This window comes from Quercus suber, unplaced genomic scaffold, assembly GCF_002906115.3.
Source record: "Quercus suber isolate HL8 unplaced genomic scaffold, Cork oak 2.0 scaffold_318, whole genome shotgun sequence".
NCBI classification, from domain to species: domain Eukaryota; kingdom Viridiplantae; phylum Streptophyta; class Magnoliopsida; order Fagales; family Fagaceae; genus Quercus; species Quercus suber.
In genome coordinates, this window is record NW_027069773.1 from 649634 (window position 1) to 671405 (window position 21772).

General features: G+C 33.4%; 2 pseudogenes; both read right to left on the reverse strand.

The window, feature by feature from the left end:
• Nucleotides 1-4353: 4353 nt before the first annotated feature.
• LOC112039397 (protein SRG1-like) lies at nt 4354-11078 on the reverse strand (annotated as a pseudogene).
• A 6082-nt stretch (nt 11079-17160) lies between these two features.
• Nucleotides 17161-21090, reverse strand: LOC112039398 (oxoglutarate-dependent flavonoid 7-O-demethylase 1-like; annotated as a pseudogene).
• Nucleotides 21091-21772: the final 682 nt, after the last annotated feature.

The following is a 21772-nucleotide window of genomic DNA, read 5'->3' on the forward strand; positions in this document are numbered from 1 at the left end:
CGGCCCACCCAAAGGATTAGAAAATAACAAAAAATTAGTAAAGTCTCATAATTTAACATCTAAATTGAGCACTATAAAAAATCATGCTATGTAATAGAACAAATACCAAATTATCCAAATCATGCTATGTAATAGAATAATATTATATTTTTATATGCTATATTTAATTCTTTAGAACGCAATAGGATAACATTTAACATTCAAAGAGAATAAAAAATAAATAAACAACAACAACAACAATTTAAAAAACAAAACTAAATCACAACTTTAAAAACAAAACTAAATCGCATTAACCAAAAATAGAGTTTTAAAGAATATAAAAAATTATCAACCTAAAGTAGAGATGCAAGAAAAATAAAAAAATCCACCAAAAAATTTAGAGAGAGGGAGAGAGAGGGAACCTTTTTTTTGTGAGGAAAAACTATGCATAAAATAGAAGAGATAGTACAAATTTATAGTAAGAGAGTGTGAATAGAGAAAAGACAAAAATAAAGGAAGATGAAGGGAAAGAGGAAGAATGATATTAATGTAGAGGGTAGTGGGGAGATGAAAAGGTAAAGGAGGGAGAAAGATTGAAGAAGTAGTGGGGAGATGAAATGGTAAGGGAGAGAGAAAGGTTGGAGAAGTGTAAATATTAAAAAAATAAACGTTAAAAACAATTATAGGAAAAAAAAAGGCTCACACAAAAAAAAAAAAAAAAAAAACCTAAAAGTTGAACTGAAAAGGTTTTGGGTTGGGCTTGATAGTAGAACTAAATAAATAAGAAGTGGGCTGAATTAATTACAGATTTATTATAGGGTGATAGTAGAACTAAATAAATAAGAAGTGGGTTGAATTAATTATACAGATATTATTAGGGTGATAGTGGGAGTAAATAAATAAGTAGTGGGCTAGATTTATTATAGGGTGATAGTGGAAGTAAATAAATAAGTAGTGGGCTGCATTTATAGGGCTGAAAATGTAAAAACCATTTTAAAATTATAGGAAAATTATATTTTAAAAAAGAAAAGAAAAAAAAGAATGACGTGGCAGCTGATGTGGCGCAACGTGAGAGCAGCAGTATTAAACGCTACGTTTCAGCTTTTAGTAATATATAGATTTGAAGGCTTGAACCTTAGTTCTTTAGCTAAATGGATAGGAAGATGGAAACTTTGAAAATCACTCAATAGTTTGGAAGCAATTTTGCTAGCATGCATATAGGAATTATCTATATACTAGTCGCAGACCCACGTAGTGCGTGGGTTAGAAATTATTTCATAGTTATGGTATAATATATAATTTTTTCTCTCTAAATTTTGTGGAAAATAATTTTTTCTCCCCAAAAATAAAACAATCTCTGAAATTATATTTCATTTATCTATCTCAAAAAATATATCATCATTTTATTATTTGGACCTTTTACTTGATATTATTCATTTTTTAGGCAGACCATATTTTTTTAAATTATGTCATTGTACATTATGTTTTTCTAATTTTTTTTAGTACAATTAAACTATTTAAGTTTCAAATATATTATTCAAATTTCTCCTTTTCTTAAAAGAGATTATTATTATTTATAATTTTTCTTATCCTAGGAGTAGTTTCGAACTATTAATTGGGTTTTGTCTGCTAATATAGATACATTAGATTAGAACTGCATATTTCTTAGACATTTCTAAAAATATTTAAAATAATATGTAGAAAAAAAAAGTAGACTTTATATCTTAAATTGAACACTTTAGTTTCTCCCAAAAAAAAAAAAATGAGCATTTCATTTATCGAAATGAAAGAAAATAATTTGTATAACAATATAAAGAGAACATGATCAAACAAATAAAATTGACTACATGCACTTTCAATTATTAAGATTATTTGCCTTTAACTGGACTTTCGTATTGAGCTTTATCATCTTCCACGTCACTATTCTCTTTATTATTTATTTTTTGCTTTTCTTTTTTTAACAATATTAAATATAAAAATATATTGATTTTACAAATTCATCTTAGGCAGTTTTAACTTTAAATATTCATTTACTTGAATTTTGATGTTATAACTAAATAATAAATCAATGAAAAATTAAAGCAAATATATTGTCTATACATATTCATCTTGGGTTGTTTTAATAGTTGATAATCACATTCAAATCCATAGCCAATATTGTATTTTGATATAAATTCAAAATCTCACTTTCAAAATAACTAAGTTTATGTCAAAAAAAAAAAAAAAAAAAAATCAAACAAAAGCTATAAGAGGGAGAGAGAAGACTTGTGATGAAAAAAAAAAAAAAAACACACACTACCAAATTGTATTAGCCCAAAATAAAATTATAAAAAAAAAAAAATACAATGATTCATCAACCTAAAGTAAAATTGCAAGAAAGAGTAAATGAATTATATATTTATATATAAATGAGATGAGTTCAAGTTACATCATTTTTATACCATTAATTCAAAATAGATCAAAGTCTAAAAATACATTACAGGTCACATCATCAATTTTCTAAAATTAATGTTTTATCTCATATTTCCCATTAACTTCAATAAACGCCCCTCTCAATTTCTCATAGTCTCTTTCCATCCCCTTTTCTCAGCAACTCAAACGTACAAATCTACTATCCTTCCATTTTTGCCACTTCCTCAACCCTTCATTTATTTTAAGGTTCTAAATAATTCCTCTTGTCACTTTTTTCCTAAAGTCTCAAATGGCATAAATCCATGAGAAGAGCCAGCTAGTTTGCAAAATAATAGAATTTAAAGTTCTCTACATGTATCAAATAAAATTCCCAACTCTATAATGTGCTCACTTTTTTCTTTTTAGTGTTTGCTTTTATTTTTTTATTTTTTTTTATTTTGGGTAGAGTAGAGGATCAGAGTTTAGTGTTTGCTTTGATTTTTTTCAATGGACTTAGAGAAGTTAGTCTTGGATGTTCTTCTTCAATAAACCCCTTTCCATATGTAAAACTCACGCATAAATAATTAGTTTCCATATATGCAAAGTCCACCAAATTTGGGAGGGAAAAAAAATCAGAGATACAACAATTTACAAAGTTTTCAACCAGTACTCCCAAAACTTATTCCAATCAGCCAACCAAATTAATTAAAAATAATGGAAAAAACAGTGGCAACAGCGGCAATAACAATAACAATAACAATAACATAGAAGAACCTAAAAGGCGAAACCAGAGACACCCATTAATCCTATGATCAAGAAAACAATATGCAAAAACCAAAAATAGCAAACCTCATAATATTGACAACGAATTCACTCCCACACTCGCCGTTACATTGCCCATTAAAATTAACCCACTTAAAAAAATGCAACCCAGGAACAACAACACAATTACAATTAATCTTCTAATACTTTTCTGATTCATAGGTTGTTTTCAAATTTGTTATTGTACTAAATTAATTTATTAGGATTATTTAAAAAAAATAATTGATTAGATTAAATCAAAAATCGAAGAGGAAAACAAAACAACTTAAAATACAAAATTGCACCACATCAACCATAAGTAAAGTTCTAAAGAATACAAAAATTTATCAACCTAAAGTAGAGATGCAAGAAAAAAAATCAACCAAAAATTAAGAGAGAGAGAGAGAGAGAGAGAGAGAGAGAGAGAGAGAGAGAAATAACCTTCTGTTTGTGAGGAAAAACTATGCAAAGAATGGAAGAGAGAATGATAAATTTATAGTAAAATGGTGTGAATAAGAATAGACAAAATAAGGGAAGATGAAGAGAAAGATGAAGAGTGGTATTAAAGTAGGGGATAGTGGGGAGATGAAAAGGTAAAAGAGTAACAAATGTTGGACAAAGTCTAAATATTAAAGAAAAAAAAAGAGTAAATGTTTAAAAAAATTATAGAAAATTAGAGAGAAATAGGATATTGACGTGGACGCTAATGTGGTTCAACTGGAGCATAGTAACAGTAAATGTTATGCTTCATCTTTAAGATATATATAGAATATATAGAATAGATATAGATTTTGAAAAAGAGAGAAAATATAAAGAAAAGAAAGAGAGGAAAATATATAACATGTGATTGCTTCAGCTTATATATATATATATAGATGGTGGAATTAAATTAATAAGAAGTGGGGTTTATGGTGGAGATAGTGGTGAGAATTAAATTAATAAGAAGTGGGCTTTATGGTGGAGATAAGGATGAGATTTATTTTATATTTGTTAGTATTTTAAAATTGGAAAAAACTAATTTTAAATTGTTGAACAATTACAAAAAATATGGTGGAAATGACATGACTGCTGACGTGGCTCAACGTGAGCATAGCAACATTAAATGCTACGCTTCAGCTTTTAGTAATATATAGATATAGATTAATTAGTGATACTTGTAATTATGTGAGAGGAGAAAACATATTATTTAGGGAGTATTGAATAATTACTAAAAAAATTGGTATTTACCTCTAAAATGTCACCAATGTTGACAATAAAGGCATTAGGGAGAGGTTTGACAGAAATCCACCTCCCATCTTTCCTTATCTGGAGACCTTCCATTTCATTGACTTGGAGGAGGATTGTTAAGCCCACAGCATCTGAGTGAGCATTAAGGCCAATCACAAGCTCAGGTTGTGGGCATGGAGGATAGTAGTTCATTCTCATTCCCTGATACCCTTCTTAAAACAGGCTCCTCATGTCATTATGTTCCATTCTTAGAGCTTTTGCCATCAGTTCAAGTATTTTTATGGCAAGGTCTTGAAGCTCTGCTGAGTAAGCGTCTAAGTTATCTCTACATGTAAAGGAAGATGGTTAATCACCAGAATAGTAATTAGACTTTGAGTAAACCCAACTAGAAAAAAAAGTTAATGTTGCCTCTCTCTCTCTCTCTCTCTCTCTCTCTCTCTCTATATATATATATATATATAAGATAGTGTTCTTAATTGTTTATTATTATTGTCAAGAGCTAGCTAATAAGTTGTTTGGAATTGGTATATGGGACATAGATTTATTTATTTATTTTTTTGAGAGGGAGGAGAGGGGATTTAAATCTTGAACATCTCTATTGGAAATATCATAAAGTGCAAATTGAGCTGATCTGCGAGACTCTTTAATTGGATCATAGAAGTTGATATAGCATTTTTATGAGTGGACAATGCTGCATCATGCGTGCCTATTTGTCATGAATGTGACAAGTGAAAGTTCATTTTTTAGTTGAAAGACTTGACATATTCCACCACCATCTATCTTAATTATTTTGTCTTCTCTTTATTGCTCACTAGTAGCATTTCTCGATATACATAATTTAAACTAGCACATAACTTTGCTTGAAAAGAACTAAGATTGCTATCTTAAATACCATATAAATTAGATATTCTAGCCTAACATTATGGAGAGAGAAAACTTGAAATGCTCTGATGAGGAAGCGGATATGCTGGCCCACAGTACCAAGAAATTCAAGGATAGTCATCAAGTAGCAGAGGACAAGGAAGATAATATACATGCTAAGGTAGGAAGTTACAAAAATAAGTTGGTGGGATCAATTCCTGGGCCATTTGAGAAAGCCTTTGGCTTTGCTAGTGCCATGCAAGAAGATATTGAATCTGACAATGAGGAAGAACATGCACAGGATGGCAGTATCAGAGTGTGCTTCTCCAGGGATGATAAAACCTGTATGAGAGCACCTTGGTATCAAGCCCTCATCATTAAGCCTTTTGGGAGGAAGGTGGGTTACTCTTTTCTCATCTCTAAGCTTCAAAGTATGTGGAATCCAAGGGGAGGTATGGATTGCATTGATTTGGGATTTGATCTTTTTTCTAATCAAATTTGAACTTAGTGAGGGTGTTGATAACATTCTAAAGGGAGGCCCTTGGTTCATAGGGTAGCACTTCCTAGCCATTAGGCAATAGGAGCTTGAATTTCAAGCTTCTTTGGCAACTCTTTCATTAGTTGCAATGTGGATTATAATGCTAGAACTACCTATTGAGTTCTATGAACACAATGCTCTGTTAAAGATTGGTAGAGCTATTGGTCCTGTTCTACGTATTGATGGTCACACTACCAAAGGGCCTAGAGGGCGTTTTGCTCGTTTGTGTGTACAGGTCAACCTTGACAAGCCATTTATTCAAACCATCTACCTGGGGAGGCTCAAACAGAACATTCAGTATGAAGGTATTGGTACTTTTTGCTTCATGTATGGAAGAATTGGGCATAATAGGGAAGTGCGTCCATTCTTAGTTCGTGGGAATAGTAAAGGTGCTTAGGAGGAGTAGAGTGGTGGAGGCTAGGAGGAGCAGGGAGGTGTAGCAACACCACAAGAGGTGGAGAAAGCTCCTGCCAACCAACAGGATGAATATGGGGATTGGATGATAGTGACCCGGCGTAAGTTGATGAATATGGCCCAAGACAAGCTAACTGGCTCATTTGTGAGCCAAATTGATGAGTCTTCCCAAACACCTTATGATAAGACCTTGCCTAGAGCAGGGAAAGTAGACAGGGCAGAGGGGAAAAGAAAGGCGCCACAAATCCGGGCTGCCAGGTCACCTAGGGAAGAGTCTAAGAACACCTTGTCTTATCACAATAAGACAGTTGATGGAAAAGGTTCAAATAGGAATGGATCTCATTCCAACCCCAGACAAAAGGCCAAAGTTACATTGGAAATCAAGAGAGCGTAATGGGCTTGGGTATGGAAGAGGGCACGTTTGTGTTTAGGGCTAGTACAAGCCCGTCAAAGGATACTGGGCTGAGCCAAAGCCCTTTTTCTTTTTCAAATGCAGCTAGGTCTGAAGCAAGACCAGAAAAAATAGGTAAAGAAGGGGAGTCTAACACCCTGAGCTTCAGCAACCATAGAGAGAGCAGAGAGGTGGGCGTTCTTCTACAGGGGCAAAATAGTACCAATCGGAGACGAGACAATCAATTGGATAAGGCAGGACTTAATGGAAATTTGGGGGTGGTTTGACTTGGAGCTGATGCTGGCATGGAAAAATATGTTTCCTTTGACGAAGGAGAGTAGAGAGTTGGGGTACCTTCCTTTGATGAACAAGGCATGGGTGTTGACCCCAAATCCGTGGTGGAGGTTTGTCATAGACAGACCAGCGGTTCAAGCCCCTCCATCAACTAGCTCAAGCTCGTCAGTGACAAGTTCAAGTGTGCTAATCTCAGAAAAATCTCTGACCAAGGTAGAAAAGGATTGTATGGAACCTGTGATTACAGTGAGAAAGATCTTTCAAGACAAGCCTGTGGAATGCTTTTTGAAGGGGAATTTACACAGGGTGAAGATGATCCAATTTGCAGGAGCTGAGATCAAAGGCACCATTGTCACCAAGGCAACAATTGGTGAGATGGGAATAGTGCACCACTCGATCACTCTATTCTGAGAGAGTTTGGTGAGAAAGGCAGAGGTGATGGGAGCATGGAGATTGAGAGACACTGAGGATTCTTCTTCCTTGGTGCATTTTGATTATGCAAAAACCCCATTCAAGATAATGAATATTCTGATTTGGAATTGTAGGGGTGCTATTAAACCCCAATTCAGAAAGATAGTGATGGACTTGGTGGAATGGTAAGCTCCAATTCTAATGGTGATTACAGAAACTAGAATGAGTGGTGATTGAATCCCTGCTTTTGATGGGTCAGTGGTAGCAAATACTATTGGCTTTGCTGGGGGCATTTGGCTGCTCTGGAGGACTGATTTGGTGCAAGTGGAAGTCCTGGCTTCAATTGAATAAGAGATCCATTCCATTATCTAGGTATGGTCTTAATCCCTTAGTTGGATTATCAGTGCCATTTATGCTAGTCCTAGGTTTGTAGAAAGATGCATGTTATGGGAAAACCTTAAATTGATAGCCATTTTGCATGATCTTCGTTGGGCTTTTATGGGGGACTTTAATGAGGTTATTACTAAGGGGGAAAAGGCTGGGGGTAATCCTATCTGTCTAAGAAGAGTGAAGGCTATTCTAGATTGTATGAATGATTGTCAAATGATGGCTTTGGGGTTCTTAGGGCCTAAATTTACTTGGACTAACAAGAGAGAGTTGGGGTGTCTCATCCAATGTAGACTTGATAGAGTTTGGGCTAACCCTGATTGGAAATCTTCTTTTCCTAAAGCTAATGTAACTCATTTGGCTAGAGTTAACTACGATCATTGCCTTCTCTTGCTTAATCTATGCCTTAATCTGACTAATACCTCCAATCGTCCTTTTAGATTCCAACCTATGTGGCTGAGCCACAGTGACTTTCCAACCATTGTTAGGGAATCTTGGGCTAGCATGGAAGATGATCTAGCTGGAGTTGTCACTAGATTCACTCACAAAACCCAAATTTGGAATAAAAAGTCTTTGAAAATATATTTGTGAGGAAGAGACAGATAATGGCAAGATTTTTGGGAGCGTAGAGAGCTCTTGCCAATAATCCAAATAGCTTTATAATCAATCTCCAAGAGTAGCTATCTGGAGAATACAATGAGATTTTATAGCTTGAAGAAGAACTGTGGGCAATGAAATCTAGGGTCAATTAGACCATTTTTGGGGAGAGAAACACTTCCTATTTTCATTTAACTACTCTGGCTAGAACGAGTAAGAATAGAATTACCAGCATTTTGAATGATGAGGGAGTTTGGATTCATAATGTGGAACAAAGTCCAAGAGGTTTTTACCAATAGTTTTGTAAAGCTATTCCAGACTGACCAAACTGCTTGCCCTTTGGTTCAGAGCTGGGATTTTGAGTGGTGGATGAGGCTAGATGAGAATGAAGCCAACTCTGTGAGTCTGATGACTTCTGATAAAGAGATATGGGATGCCCTTAGATCCATGAAGCCATACAAAGCCCTGGGAAGTGATGGGATGCATGCTGGTTTCTATCAGAGGTTTTGGCTTGTGGTTGGGAAATCAGTGAGAAGTGAAGTGAAGAAAATTTTTGCTAATCGGAAAATTCCTGACTACCTTAACCAAACTCTTATTGCTTTGATCCCTAAACAATTGGTACCTGAGACAGTTAGCCAATATAGACCTATAAGCTTATGCAATACTGTTTATAAAATTATCTCTAAAATCCTAGTTCAGAGAATTAGACCCCTACTACCTAGACTCATATCTCTAATGCAAGCTGCATTCCTTGAAGGGAGAAGAGGAGCAGATAATGTAATCATTGCCCAAGAACTTATTTACTCTCTTAGGAAAAGGAGAGGTAAAGATGGTTATATGGTGGTGAAGACAGACTTGGAGAAAGCCTATGATCGTTTGGAGTGGAGTTTCATTAGGATGGTGCTTATTCACTTTGGGTTCCCTGAGAACATTATTAAGCTAATCCTAAGCTGTGTGTCAACAACATCAACCTCTCTACTCTTCAATGGAAGCAAACTTCAACCCTTTTGTCCCTCAAGGGGAATTAGACAAGATGATCTCATTTCACCCTATCTGTTCCATTTATGCATGGAATTTCTTGGGGCTTAAATTACCAAAATGTGTGAAGAAAATAAGTGGGATATGGTCAGAGCTTCTAGAAGAGGTCCTAGCTTTTCCCATGTTTTCTTTGCAGATGACATTATGCTTTTTGCCAAAGCTAATACCAAGAATTGCAATGCCATTATGGAAGTTCTCAACAATTTTTGTAACTTGGCTGGGAAAAAGGTTAATTATGGTAAGTCTAGAGTCTTCTTCTCTCCTAATGTCACTACAAGGAGGAAAACGACTATGTGTAGGAGACTGGGGATCCTTGCAACCAATAATCTTGGTAGATATCTAGTATTCCCCATCATCCACAAAGGCAGAGTTGGAAATTTATTGATGGAACCACTCTTAATTGATTGCAGGAACCTATTGAAGGAATTCCCAAACAAGCACGTGATCCATGCTTATTGTGAAGCCAACCAGTATGCTGATGCATTGGCTAAACTAGGAGCGCAGTCCTTGTATAGTTTTCTGTTTTTTGTAACCCACCACCTATTGTGGAGGCTATTTTGGTTTACCAGAAAATACCATATAAATTGTTTTCTTTTAAAAAATAAGTTTTTGAAAACAATTAATAAAAAAATGTACAAATTATTAAATCAAGAAAAATAAAAGAAGTACCCATTATTGTGAGAGAGATATAAATTGTTTTGTTTTTAAAAATAAGTTTTTGAAAATAATTAATAAAACAAAGTACAAATTAATGAGTCAAGGAAAAAAAAGAAAAAAAAGAAGTACCCATTATTCTGAAGAGAGAGAGAGAGAGAGAGAGAGAGAGAGATACTTGAATGGTAGTGGGATCTTGGGGAACAAGTGAGGCTTTCTCAAATTGATTGGACGCGTGACCATGTAGAACATGTCTCCCCAATCAAGCTTTTGTTCCTCAGATACAACAAAGGCCTGTCCAAACCCCTCAATATCTCCTGGTAATTGCCATATCTTCTTCTTCTCTTCCATTGGCAGATTAAAGAGTTTTTGAATGCCTACTTTCACCTTTTCCACCAATGAAATGCTCACCCCATGATTAATTAACTGCGCAAGAGGAATAAACTCCATTCAAACTAAAATATATTTAAACTAGTTTTTTATATTAAAGAAAAAAAAAAGAAGATAATTATAAACTCAGAAGTTTCCGAACAATATAGAGTGCCAACTCTTCTTTGTGGCCTGACCAAGTTTGTAACTTTAAAGTTGTATAATCTACTATCCTTGTACAGTCGTACAGTCTCGTACTATAAGATATAAAATAGGAAATCATAAACAGAGTTAAGTCAACTCTTTTTTGTTAGGAAGAGTTTTCTTCTCACTTAGTCATGTTTTACATTAAATCATATCTTGTCTCTTTCTCTAATTCTTTTTTTGACCACTTAACCACCGATTATTTTGATCATGTTTGTTCCGATTCAGTAAGACAGGTACAGTTTTTCCACTCCTAAACATTCTTTTCACAGAGAGAGAGAGAGAGAGAGGATAACCAGGAAGAAACCCCATTCCTTGCTTGCATAGTGTAACTTCTCCAACTCTGTGTCCATAAACTCTGCAGAAAATAATCTTTGCATGTCGATGACTGGGACTTGGGATAAAGAAGTGGTGTCAGATATGAACACAAGGAACTGGGATAGAGCTCCCTAGCGTCGTTATTTCTGGTTCCATAGCTCCAAGAAAACCCAATGAGAAAGATATTAAAGTCTTAGCTCCTGAACAGAGAACCATGAACTTTAAATTTATACCAAGAGTAGAAAAGGTCTACCACATGGGCGGCGCTACAGCCAGCCAAGGGGTTCATTGAATCCCTGACCTGGCCCAAAAAAAAAAACACTATATATATATATATATTTTTTTTTTTACCCCTAAATAAAAAATTTCAACACCCTAAATCTAATTTTTGTTTGAAACCAGTTGAAATAAGCTTAAATCAGGAATTTTGACCATGTCATTAGTTTCGTTTGATATTTTAGGATATAGGAAATGAAAATATTGGATTTTGAATATAGATATTGAGGGAGTAGATGGCTTTTTGGTGTTGTAACATTGAATTATTTGAACGTGAAATAAAGAAAGATAAATCCCAGCTACTCCCACTTTCCTAAGCAATCACACCCTTAGAGCTTAAAATCTGGTTTTGGAATTTTATAAAATTTAATCTCTATATTGATTGACCATGAGGAAGCTTTATAGACTATTGCCAATCCTTTTCCTAGAAACAGTATTGGGGCTCACAGAAAACCTTTTCCTAGAAAGATTACAAACGCGTTCTCAAGGGGAACATGTGTAGGTAAAAAAAGAAAAAAAAAAAAGAAAAAAAAGAAGAAGAAGACAAACTTATTAATCAACATCTAGGCTTATTAAATATCAAATAATGGAAAGAGGGATAAAATAAAGTGATTAAAGGTATGGTTGTTTGAAATTATCACGCAGTAGTAGAAAGAAGGACAAAATGTCAAAATCTAGAAATTAACACCAAGCAAAGAAAGAAGGATTGGGGAAAAAAAATCTACTGCCATAATTTATTTCATAACTTCTTTTCCACAACTATGATGTAACAGAATGTGACTGGTCGAAAAGAAACAGTGGGTTCATGTGTAAATGATAGATAATCATTTATGGTTTGTCATATTGAAGTTATGACAAAACAGTTGTAAAATAGTTTGTAGTCTTAGAACCACTTAAGTTTCTTTGAGTTAGCCAAGCTTGGAAAAAAAAATTTCAAACCAGATTTCATTAATCCATGATCAGCTGCCTATAATAGTGAATTATGGAAGCTTTAAATAGGGTTCCCAATTAGATATTAGAAGGAAAGGAAATAACTTTATACCCAAGTAAGCAATGGAAATAATTCACAACCAATTACATTAAATACAAAAATTAGAGCTCATAAAATATTAATTCTAAAAAGTATCAACATCCATTAACATCAATCGGTGTTGAGTATGATCAATCAGATCAACAAGAAATTTTGGTGCTCACACCAACTAGGACTTTTGATAACAAAGAAAATTAAGCACTTACCAAACAGAAAAATGTCTCAAAGTAAATATAAAAAAAGAATCATAGACATTTGATACGCTCCGCTCCATAAAATCTAGAAATTACAGGAATACCTTTATTATAGTAAAACTTAATTAAAATTGTACTAGTAACTTTCTATCTTAAACAAACTTAGTACTTTTTTTTTTTGATAAGTAGATAGTAGGAGAGAAGGAGGTGTGATTTGAACTACAAACATCACAAAGAAACTAGAACGTAGTCTATTAAAGGTGCCTAGATGACCCCACATTGAAACTAGATCACAATTCTTGAATTTCAAGGTATTTAATTTTGTTTTTCCTAGAACTATGATGGTTGCATCAATCTCCCTTAGTTGGTGCAAACTCGAGCTTGAGTTTTGAAATGTTGAAGTACTAATGTCCTCAGTTTGTTAAACAGCATCCTTAGAGTGACATTACAAGAATGAATTTGATACTACACCTTCTTTGTTGGAGGTAGCAATGATAAGATTGGAAGTTCCTTTTCTGTTTTCAACCATGGCGTCAAATTTATCAAGAATGAAAATTCAGATTTGGTATTGTTCCTTGTGTAATTATGTATAACTCAAGCAAAAAAATAAATAAATAAAAAGGTTAGAAATTGAATGTCATGAGTTCCCATTCATGCCAATCTATTTTTGTTTCACATTCCAATTTCCAAGTTCCATTTGGACGACATGGATGACAATCCTACCCTCCTGCTCTGTGATCTCTACTCTCATGATACTATCTTCTTTTGTTTTGATTTCCGCGTGTTGTAGCATAATATGTGTAGCTAACTAAGTTGTAATTGGCATAGAAATAGGCCTAATAGTAGCTAATTTTTCTATTTCTATTTCTACAATAGCAGTTTCAATACCTTCTTGGCTCTCCTATATATTCTTGCTCGAAATTCTCTAAATCATGCTTCAAGACTTTTCTTTTTATCCAAAGTTTTGTCCATAAACCTTTCAGGTTTCTGTTTCGACTCATCTTCAGGCCGTCTAGTCGTTTGGACTAGTTGTTTACTTGTTTAGTCTATGGTTTGGAATTTTTTGCATATTGTTTTGACTCTTGACTTTAGCGTCTATTACTTGCTCCTACCTTTCTAGCTAGTTGTTTTGATTAATCAGCATCCTGTTTTGGCCTCTTAGCTTCCCCCTGAAGCACTTTAGCTCTTTGTCTCGGAGATTTTGCTGGCTGGTCTGGCTACACAGTCTTGGCAATTCAGAATTATGTCTAGGCTTAAAAATGGTAAATTTCTCCTCAAAGTTTACAATAACTCAATTGCTGTTTCTTTAGCATCTTAGATTTCAACTCTCGGCCTTCTTCCAAATTGAATAATAGTCATACATTTACCTTTTACTACCATAGACTGAATAGATACAAATCCTAGCAAAAACAAATCACAAGACAGCAAGAGATTTTACCCAATTTCTCTCTCTCAGTAGAGAGCTCGGTGCCTCTCTCTCCTCTCTATCATGAACACTTCATTCACACGTATGAAGGAGCTCTGCCACTTGGATAGGAGCATGACATAAGCAGCACTTATAGCTTGTACACGTGGCTTGATGATTAGGATTGTTTGTAGCTAATTTTCCCTCCTTCACGGAGTTAGTTATTTTTCTTTGCTACTCAGATTGTATATATAGATAGCAATGGTGTACAGATTCATTCATTGTATTCACTCTTCTTCAATCAATAAAGATCAGACATTCTATTTAGAGAGAGGGTTCTAAAACTTTTTACAGTTGTGGTTCTTGCTTTTTAATTTTGAAACAAAGATACTAGAAATTAATTGATTAGCGTGCAGTGTTTGTACAACCTACTGATGGACGAAGTAAAAAACTTGTGAAAAAATGTGTAAAAATGGTTCCCTACCAGACATGATACTATCTCACTCGAGTCTTGTTAGTTGTTTTGCATGCGTAATGGTTGATAAAGGTGTGAACAAAACAAATGTATTAGAGCATTTGCATCAGCTCTTGTATAAATGTGTAAAATATACATTTTGATCAGTTTTACACATTTCGAACCAAAAAACACTCCACATTAGTCCTTTTAAAATCATGTAAACTTGTGGAAATTTATCAACGAGCTACAGTACCCGTGTAAATTTACACAAGCATTGTAGCTCATGTATTTAATTTTTTAATAATTTTTTCTCCCTCATCTCTAACTGACTCTCATTTCTTACCTCTCTTCCCCAACATCCAGCGCACCAGAATCAACTGAAAATGAACCCAAACAAACCCACACACAAACACACCCACACACAAACAAACCCAAACGGCCAGAATCAACTGAAAATTAATCCAAACGGCCAGAATCACTGTATTAAAAAGGGAAGAAGACGTTAATTTTTTTTAAAAAAATATATACTGTGAAAAGAATAAATAATCACTCTTGAGTCTTGAAGTGTTGAAGAATAGGAACTCTTGCACTTGATATTTTCAAGTTTCACCAACTCTTGATTCTTATTAATACTTGTAGTCTAAGTTATAACCTGTTGTTAGATTGAGGGATGAGTGATGTTAAACTATGAAGGGCCATTTTGTTTGGTCAACCCACTTTTTTGAGATGCTTCAGTGTGTTTTTAAGGTGCATGCACTGAAAAGCGTTGTGTTACAAAGGATCACAATCCATTGAACACCATGTTTTACTTTTCCTCTGATAAATAGGATGTGACATGGCAACTTGCATACATACTTTCATTTGCATGTCATCAAATGAGACTTGTTCCATTTATGACCACTGCAGAAAAAAAATTTGCGGCTTCAACCTCGTAGAATAGCATTTGACAGTAACTAATTTTATTTTTTTGGTGGTGTAAATAGTGTAGAGGTTCATCCCTTCTTTTGTCATTCTCTTTCTTTCTTACTATAAATCTTAATATGCCGCTTATTTTAAGGCTTTTCCTTATATTTCTTTTTGCTTTGTCAATATGTTAGGTTCAAAGATTACACTGATGCTTGCTATAAGGGTTTTGCTCTGTTCCATCATAACACATGACAAATTTATCATGTAAAGGTACTGTTGAAAACTTGAAATTTAGGGATTAATATACTTCAGGTCATGAATAAGGAATGAAGCCATTGGTCCTCATAGCATAGCGATATATGTAACATATTAACACTTTCTGTACATTATTTTCTATTTTGAAAAGGACAAAATTTAGTTACAAAATTAGTTGTACTCTAAAGCTACAACCTTATTCAATATCATTAACATTACAACATATTTCAAAAATCTATTTGTTGAATTGCATGTTTTTTATGCTCTTAATACACGTATCAAATTTTGTACCAATCAAATATTATTTGCTATATAATTTATAAGATTATATTTTATGTATAATTTTAAACTACAAAAACCTGCTATTTAAATAATTTATTGATGACATAGTTATAAATTTTTAATTTTCTAGAAATTTTATAAACATAGTGGATATAAGAAGAAAATGTAATATAATAGTAGATTTGTCAAAATTCACCTCTAATAAAAAGATATTAAATAAAGTTGTAATTTTAAACTATAACCAATTTTGTAATTAAATTTTGTTTTTTTGAAAATAGCGTATTCTCTTTGTTTTTTAGTATGTTTCCTAGTAATTTGTTGATCTCTCTCTCTTGGTTTGTGATTTATATTATGCTTGAGTAGGTGAAAATTTTCAGTTGACATATTTGATACAGGGGTTGCTATGGCAGAATATGCAAAAATTTTGTTTTAAAATCAGTTGAGTTGATTTGTGGAGAAATGCTAAGCTCGGGCAGTCTAGCTAAGCTTGCGGCGTTTTCTCTGACAAAGGACATAAATAATATTCAATGTACAATAATTTAATGGCTAAGATTATTTTCTTCTAAGCTTTATAATAAGTTCTGGTTTTTTTTTTTCTTCAGTTTCTACGAGTTTAGTTTTTGTTGCTGGGTAGACCATTTGAACCATTCTCCTGGCAGAGGAATATCTTAAAAGTTGTCATTCTCCTAAGAATCTATGCTTAATAGAGAAAGCTTTATTTAATACAGTTATAGCCTCTTCATTTTGTAGACCTGAGATATCATTAGCTGAGATTGATCTGGACTAAGAATCTTGGCAATGAGATTCTTAGTGGTTGCAATGCTTATTCTGCCATATAGCGTGGCTTGCTCTTTATATTTAATCGAATGTATATTGGTTCCTTCAAGATTGCTGTCTAAAAATTAATTGCCTATACTAATGAATCATTGTAGAGACTAGAGAATATGAACTAACACAGTAGGGGTTTTTTTTTTTTTTTTTTTTTGGTTGAATTTGAAGTTGGGATGTTTTTGGCAGAAACACTAGGAGGTGCTGGCTAATTGAGTTTGGCACTAACTTTATTGGTTTTCAAATGTTTGCACACAATTTTTGTGAAGCATTATTGATATATAGGTATATTTACATTACATATTAGTTTCAAACTTTTTATGCTTTCCTAATATCCAATTCTCAGATTGCAGAATGATTTCCTTCAATTTCTGCAAGTTAATTATTCCCAAGAGTTAGCAGGTCAATCAATTGCATGTGCTATGCTATCTGCATGCTGTAAATCTAGTGGTCTATTATTTACTACTGTGGAATTATAAGTTCTCTTGGTCTTGCTTTGGCAAAACAAACGATTTTAGAATGAATATTGCAATTATTTGAATCTGTCTTGCATTTAATTAAACCAGACTTAGTAGACAAGCCACTAGCACACATATATAATATACAGGTTTTATGCCATTTATTTCCTTAAACTCAAAGGTACGTCTGAACTCTCAAGTGCCTTTTTGTTCCTCTTTCTGGATCCTCATGCCATCAATGTATGCCTTCCCATCGAGTTTATGTAGGAGACATCCCCTGAAAAAATCTATCACACTAATTGTCTTGAACAATGCTGGCCGGTGATTCTGGAGTGATAAGGCTTGGTGCTGGACCAATATCTGCTTCTGGTCTTGGGCTGTAAAATGTGGCCATGGAGAGCCTCTCCTTTGCTGAGTTAACAGTTGCCCTATGCTCGATGCTACGTAAATTCCATTCGTCACAATCTGGAAAACACGCATGGAAAACCAATTATGGTAGTGTTTGGACTTTGATAGATCATGCTTATGTTTGCTTCTATATATAAGTGTATCCAAGCGAAAAGAAAGAACTATTTTTTTATTTTTATTTTTTTGCATTTCTGTTCTTTCTAGCTTGCTTTGACTTTTGAGCTCCTAAAAGATTGAGCATTTTGGTGAGTCGAAATCTGTGATTTGGTTTTTGATTATGTTTTAGAGCTAATTATTAGTATTAGGACCTCAGTTCTTTAGCTTAATGGATTGAAAAGGATAGAGTTTAGTTACAAAATTGGTCATAGCCTAATCCTTACTCAATATCTTTTTATTTGAGGTGAATTTTGATAAATTCACTATATTGGATTACATCTTCTTCTTATATCCTCCATGCATGCAAAATTTTCAGAAAATTAAAGATCAATAATTATGTCATCAATAAATTGATTAAATTTCAAGTTTTTGTAATTTAAAATTATGTATAAAATATAAGATTATAGATCATATAGTAAATAATAATATTTAATTGACACAAAATTTGACATGTGTATTAAGAGAGTAAAGAATATGTAATTCAATGATTAAATTTTCAAAATATGTAGTAATGTTTGTTTTATTAAGTAAAATTATAACTAATTTTGTAGCTAAACTTTATCCGGTTGAAAGATGAAAAATTTATAAAAATCATTTAGTAGTAGAAATCAATGCTACTCTCACATGAAATATAGGTCCCACCTAGTGGTGGCTCCAGAAATTTTTTTAGATGTCATTACTGATTAAAAAACTTAAATTAAACAAAATGTAATAAAAAGTTAACTTGAATATATTAAGTTATCAATACAAGAGGAAAAACTCAAGTACATGAAATTTTACAATTTTCTTTTATGAATTTTAATATTTTAAAATTGTTACATGATAATTTATTATCAGTTGTTATTATCTATTGTCAAAGTCACTAGGTGTGACCATTTTATTTTATTAAGTTTTTATAACATTTTTTAGTTTTATGCAGTTGACTTTATTTTTATAAAAATATATTAAACTAAATTAAAAGATCAAAATGTAACCCACTAATACTATATTATTTATTGACATACGTTCATTCATACCATACAAAAATATTACACTAAGTGTCTACTTAACCAATCCTATGTTCAAACCATTACTAACTTTACTAATTTTTTTTTTTTTGAATTACTAATATAAATAATACATTAAGTACCTAATTATTGTGTTGTTTTGGGTTGGATTGATATGTTATCAGGGTATGCAAAAATATTTAAGGGTAAAATAAACAATATATATATTATGTGAGACTTACATAAATGGTACCACCATATATGTAATTAGTTGGATTTATTATTATGTGAGAGGAGAAAAGCATTATTCTAGGAGTATTGACTAATTACTCGAAAATTTGGAATTTACCTCCAAAATGTCACCAACGTCGATAATAAAAGCATTAGGAAGAGGCTTTACTGGAATCCACCTTCCATTTTTCCTTATCTGGAGACCTTCCATTTCATTAATTTGGAGGAGGATTGTTAAGGCCATAGAATCTGAGTGAGCATTGAGGCCCATCACTAGCTCTGGTTGAGGGCATGGAGGATAGTATTTCATCCTCAGTCCCTGAGATCCTTCTTCGAACAGGTTTCTCATGTCATTATGTTCCATTCTTAGAGCTTTTGCCATCAGTTCAAGTATCTTCTTGGCAATGTCTCTAACCTCTATTGAGGAAGCATCTAAGTTATCTCCACATGCATGTGATGGAAGATAGTTTAATCACTAGAACAGGAATCAGCTTTGAGTAAGCAAATCTAGAAAAGGAGTTAGTGTTACCTAAAAGAAAAAAAGATTCACCATACATTTCCTAATTTTTTTTCATCATTGTCCTATGTTTCGCTGTGATCTTTTCATTTCATTATATTGTGTATCCGCTTTAGCCGAACAAATATTAGTAAAAAAATAAAGGAAATACCAATTTAATTTCTTAATTGGAGAGAGAGAGAGAGAGAGATGAGATGAGACCTGAATGGGAGAGGGATCTTGAGGAAAAAGTTCCTCAAAGGGATTGGAAGCGTGTTTGTGAAGAACATGTCTCCCCAATCAAGTTTCTGCTCATCGGACACGACAAAGGCTTGCCCAAACCCCTCAATACTTCCTGGTAGTTTCCATAACTTCTTCTTCTCTTCCCTCGGCAGATTAAAGAATTCTTGCATGCCTACTTTCACCTTCTCTATCAATGAAGTGCTCACCCCATGATTTATTAACTACACAACATATTTCCATTTCTTTTAAACCTAAAAAACATAATGTATATTTCAAATAGTTTTCTATATGAAAAAAAAAAATTATAGAATGCCAACTTATCTTTATAAGAAAATTATTTTTTAATCTTAACCGAATATAGTCCACTCTTTTGTCTGGCAGAATTTTCATACAAATTGGCTTTGAGAAAAGTTCCTCCAATTTATTAGCTGGCAACTTGAAAAATAGTGTGTTTTTAGTTACATGATCTACTTATATACTCATGTGACTTGTTGAGATGATTTAATCATATGATTATATATGTGTGCGGTCTTATAAATTGTGTAATGGATTTAATGACAAAGTCAAAAATATATCTTTGAGGGAACCAAATGTTATTGAGTAGTGTAAAAGATCACATCTAGTGAGTGTTTGGATTCACGTTTTCTCTCATGTTTTTGTTTTTGTTTTTGTTTTGTTTTTTTTTTTTGTTTTTTTTTTCAGCGTTTATGAACAGTAACCGCACTATTCATGCACATGGATTCATTGTACAGAGACAAAGTGCACTATTTATGCACTGTTCATAGGTCCTACAGCACTATTCACACATTTAAAAATTATTTTGCTACAGTGTTTTCAGTTTTAGCAAATATAAGTTGTATCCAAATAAACCCCTAGTGGTTTTTAAGACCTGCTTAGATTCACAACATTCTAAGTGTGTGTTTGGCAAAATAATTTTTGCTAACTTATTTTACTATTTAGCTTATTTTTGCTATTATTCATGAGTCCCATTGTACTTTTTAATATTATTCATGAGTTTCACTATACTATTTCAGAAAACTTTTATTTTTATTTACAGTACAAAAATAACAAATGCCAAATAGACGATAAGTTTAAAACTCCTAAGCACATGTTGAGGTTCAAAGGATTCTTATGTAATTTCGTGATGTGTGTGGAAAGGACTACACATTCTCAAATATCTTTGTACACCCATGTTAGGAAAAAAATAATATAAAAATGCTAATGTAAAAAAATTATAAACATTTCCAGCATGCAAATGAAGTATTTTATAAACAAATAGACATACAACCAAAAGTGTCAATAGATATGTGTCAACGTTTAGAAAAATATTACAATTTTTACTTATCTTTGATCAAAAGCCACCGTTCTGTTTCTCAAAAAAAAAAAAAAAACAAACAAAAAAAAAAAAGCCACCGTTCTAAAAGAAAAAGAAAAAGGCCACCGTTCTCTCACTTTCTCCCTCTCTCAGACCAGGCCTTGCTCTCTCTATCTCCCTCTCTCAAACCTTGCTCTCTTTCTCAAACCTTGCTCACTCACTCAAACAGATGTAGATTGGCGGTGCTGAGCATGGTTTGGGTCCGCGGAGGTGGCGAAGTTTGGGTCCATCTAGATTGGCGGTGCTGTGGTTTGGGTTCGTGGTTAGGTGGAAGGTTTGGGTCCGTGTGGATCGGTGGTGGTGATGAGTTTGCTCATCGGTGGGGTTTTTTTTTTTTTTTTTGAAAAAGGGTTTAATGGGTTTTGGGGTTGTTTTGGTTGTTGTTGGTGGTGGTTTATGGGTTTAGTGGTGATTTTTTTTGAAAAAGGGTTTAATGGGTTTTGGGGTTGTTTTGGTTGTTGTTGGTGGTGGTTTATGGGTTTAGTGGTGGTGAATTTGTGGATTTTTGTGTGTTGGAGGTGGTGGTGGGAGGCTGAATGGGGTAGTGGGGGTGGGTCAGTGGGGTTGCTGGGTTTTGTTTTGTTTTTTTTGTTTTTAATTTTTTTTAATTTTTGTTTTTGGTGGTTGCTGGGGTGTGTGTGGTGGTGGGGTGACGGATGGCTGTCTGGCTGAGCTCGCGTGGTGATTGCTGGAGAGATAGAGACAGAGGAAGAGAGGAAAGAGAAAGATGGGAGAAGAGCGAAAAATGAGTATTTTTTTAATATATTATTTATTTAAGTAATTTATATTATTTTATTGAATTACAACTAAAATAAGAATATAAGGGAAATTGTGAAATGAGTTAATAAAATACATAAAATGCAAAATAGATTTTTTTTTTTTATTTTTGTATTTTTGCATTCTTGATGCTGG